This window comes from Miniopterus schreibersii (genome assembly GCF_964146895.1).
Source record: "Miniopterus schreibersii genome assembly, chromosome: 5".
Classification (NCBI taxonomy): Eukaryota; Metazoa; Chordata; class Mammalia; order Chiroptera; family Miniopteridae; genus Miniopterus; species Miniopterus schreibersii.
In genome coordinates, this window is record NC_138106.1 from 84271732 (window position 1) to 84276016 (window position 4285).

Genomic DNA, 4285 nt, shown 5'->3' on the forward strand with positions numbered 1-4285 from the left:
TATTTTTCTTAGTTGTAAAGTGGAGATGTCTACCTACCTACCTGTTTCATTGTTGTAAGGAGTTTACTTAATCCAAATAGATCTCTGCAAGTATACAAAATTATGACAGCCGTATCAATTACCTAGAAAGTATTTGTGTGTGCGTACAAGTTATTTTTTCCACTTGAAACATCAGTGCCAACACTTTCTAATTGTTTTCCTCCTTTTTCTCTCCTTCTGCTCATTCTATTATGGTGGCACAAAACAGCTATTTACATGGTTAGTTGAGATACCAAAGGAACTAAAAGTAGCTAATATTCCTTAAGCAGTTACTCCATGTCTGGCACTATGCTGAGCCGTCCATATGTCCTATATCCCTAGCACTTATTTTATCATTCTATTCATTGTTATGGAGAGAGAAGTCATTTGTCTTCCTGCAGTCAGTAGTGATCGACTGAGAATCTTATCAGTTATCTTAATAATTCAGGTTGGCAGAGTATGCCTAGTATTTCTCTTGTGTTCCCTCACCTCTTCATAGTGCTAGTGCTCAGAAGGAAGGGAGAGAGAGAGACATGTGGAGAAACTGAGTCGGAGCTGTTCCCTTCCCACAGTTTTCACTCACAGAACACGCCAGTCTAAAGCTGAACAGCCACGGCCCTTCCTCTCGAAGGTGTCACTGAATTCTGGGCTGTCCTCCTCTGGGAACTCTCATGAACATCCTGGACACTTCAATGGCACTGAGATTTCACATTGTTGTGTTTGGGTTTCTAAAATACATAATTGCGGCTTATTGTCAGATTCTTCTGTTTCCCAGTAGGCTTTGAGCTTTGTAAGGATAGGAACTGCATCTTATTTGTCTTAGCACCTCTATTTTGGATAAGTCACCCCCTCACTTGCACACATGTACACACTGACACTGTCAGGTAATTGGTATGGCTGTCACATGTTTGTGTATCTTGCACAGATTGATTTAGGGTAAGTAAAAAACACTAAATAAGCAGTGTTGGCTCCTGTGGGAAGTTGGGGCTCTGAGAAAAACAGTTGGGGGGAAAGGGGGTTTTCAAAATGAATAGCTGTGTTTCTCTGCTGAAGACCAGAGAGATGAGAGAAAATAGGAAACTGTGCTAACGTGACCTTGGACAATATTCTGGACTCCCAGCTAACCTTATTCTGCCACCTCAGTCAGTATAATTTTCTCAATTAAGGTCTGTGTTCGCCTCTGTCAAATGAACCTCTACTAAAAATGACAGGATTGTCCTCAGGAAAAGCTAATAAATGATTGCAAAGTCGGAGAGAAACAGCAGCATCGGGTAAACCTTGAATAATAAACCAGGACATTTCTGTACTAAGTCAAACTAAGAGGCCTTTAATTTGGAATCTTCCAGGGTTTGGCTATCTGTTCAAAGAAAAAGAATCACATTAAATGTATGTATAAAAGAAAAGCTGACAGTTGAAAAACTGAAATGAAAAGTAATGACATAAACAATGTGAGAGATGCCTTCAAGGAGACGAGTTCTCCAAAAGTTGAGATCTCAATTTAGAACGTTTCTTTCTCTCTAATTGTTGTTCTGCGTGCTGTTGCAATATGATGAAATGGCCATAAACTTAGTGTGATAGGTTTGCAGAATAATTTAATTATAATTTAACATTTACTTTTATGCTATGCAATTACTTACATTGCTTTTTGCTGAAGACAATACATTTAAGCAGCTGCACGCAATGAAAAAATAGCTGACAGGGTCAATTCTGAAGTTATACTAAGGTTTAGTTACATTCCTTTTCGCCCAATGGACTTAACAAATAATGCAGCATGAGATCGACGGAAAGATAATCAGACAAGTAACCAGGAACCTTTGACTTTCCTCTAAACCTTTTCAAGATCTAGCTCTCCGAATTTTATAGTTTCTTCCATCTTTAGTGGTTAAATCATTATTTTCTTATCTATAAACATTGTCATTAGACTTCAGTGTTTCTTTCATTCACCGACATTCTGTGAGAAGGATGCTCATGTTGCTTATAGAATCCAAGAAAGGCTGTGTCGTTTATGAGATTAAACTCATCCCCAAAGCCGAAGTCATCTACATATGTTGGGTGTCTACTTTATGGTATTGTGCAAGACTGGTTCATAATGTTTGACTGTTAGTTTGCATTCTTGATTCCTTTATATCTCTCCTCTTCCTGAAAGTTGCATTACAAGTAACTTTCGCATGAGTTTTACTGCAAAACATTTGTTGCCTGGTTACAATGCAGAAATGACTACACCAAAACATCACTTAAGATATTTTTGTGTTAAATATCATTTCCATGTTCTCACTCTGTGACTTGAGGAATATTCCATGTTAATTTGGAAATGAACAGGGATTTGTTTTACAGGGATTTGTTTTAATATATCAATTTTGACTTGTGTTCTGACAGTCAACAGGCTCCGTTAGAAATAGAAGTTCCAAGTACAGGGAATAACTTAGATATCTATATTTTTAAATCTTATAAAAAACATAAAATTTTTTAGTCTATTTATATGTTTTATAGAGAATACCAGACATGTTTTAAAATGCCTGGTATTCTCTATAAAATATATAAATTACCATAAAAATTTCACCCACTTAAAATACACAATTCAGTGTTTTAAAATATATTCACATTGTTGTGTATCCATCACCACAATCTAATTTTAAACCATTTTTACCTACCCTAAAAGAAACTCCACTAAGCAGTCAATCCCCATCTCCCCTCCCCTCTCCTCTCTCCACTACTAAGCAACCATTAACTATTTTGTCTCTGTGGAATTGCTTATTCTAAATATTTCAAATAAGTAAAATCATATAATATGTGTCTTTTGTGATTATATTAAAATAGATGAATTCTTATTTCTGTCTTTCTTATCTACTTTTTTTCCCTTCACAAATTTTTTGGTTTACATTTTCTAAACCATTCTAGGCAAATGACACAAATTACTTTTTTTAAAAGCCTCTATAGAACAGCATCTAGGCCTTCCGTGGATATTTAGTCTCATGCATTAATTACCTTACCATCAAGAATCACTTTATATTTTTCCACCAGCCAGCTCTGCCAGTGGTCCACGCTGCTCAGAATCAAGGCATAGGCATTCAGGTTGACCAGAAGGTTTAGGTCTATGAGCAGGATGATTTTACTATGGAACCGAAGTGAAAAAAATTGAAGTTATAAGAGTTCCTTGCACACACTTTTTAATGTCATTTTTTACTCCATTATATAATGAAGATATTGTACAAGGCAATGGACATATTGTTAAATGTTTAGATTCTTTTTGTGATCCCTTTCTTATTTCTGATGAGTTATGGAAAGTTTTACTAGTGGAAGACTCAGAAAAAAATGAAGTGTTCATGTATTCAGATAGACAAGAGTTCCTGTTTTGTCTTTTCAAACGTTTTTGCCTTGGTGGAACACTTTGTCAATGTGAAGATGTGCTTAATCCATGTCTGGTAACAACAAAGTTTATCTCTAAGGATGGAAAGAATTCTCAGACCAAGAAAATACAAATTAACCTTTTCCATCTTTAAAGTTACAGCATATGATTCTGTTGGTGTGTGCTACCCTTCAACTGAGAGTCATGAACAGACATTTTCTTACTTTACTGTGGATCCTATCAAGTCTCATGTTCATATTTTATACCACTGTTACAGTGTGGGGGAAATGTCTTAACAATAATCTTTCAGGTTATCTATATTTGCTATTTTTTATTTACCATTTTTTATTTTAATACTAATTTATAGATAAAAATTACTTTGAAAGTTAATCTAAGTAAAATGTAAAGACCCCACTTAGAACAGAAGCAAACACATGCCAAGATGCCTTCCTTTAAATTTGTCTGGAAAACTAGCATAGGAACCAAATTCTATTCCCTAACATAATCTATACCAACATATTCATAGAATTTTTACAAAAAGTTACAAAGAACTAAAAATTAGTTTCCATTTTTTTGCATTAAGATTCAAGTGAGTCCTCAATTTTCCATGTATTTTATTTTAGAAGCTAATTAATTCTGGATTGAAATTGTGGCAGGAAAGTAAATATCTCTACCACTAATCATTTATATGAATTGTTAGCTTTTTAAATTTTAGTTTTATTTATATTTCTTCATTGCTTATTTACATATCAAGCACTGTGAAAAGAAAAAAAAAATCTTTTTATTATTCCACTAAATTTTAAGTCCATTTTCTTTAGTTTTACCAATGGCATATCATATTTTCTAAATAAGAAGTTGTTAAATACATACTTAGCAGACTTTGAAATTTTAACTGAATGTATCAATTTAAATAAAAATTCT

At 34.2% G+C, this 4285-nt stretch overlaps 1 pseudogene across 1 annotated transcript; it reads left to right on the plus strand.

Annotated features, from left to right (window-relative positions):
• The first annotated feature begins 3131 nt into the window (after nt 1-3131).
• LOC308557515 (cilia- and flagella-associated protein 300 pseudogene) lies at nt 3132-3660 on the plus strand (annotated as a pseudogene). The gene has a single exon. The product of its transcript is annotated as a cilia- and flagella-associated protein 300 pseudogene (transcript).
• The last annotated feature ends 625 nt before the right edge of the window (nt 3661-4285 follow it).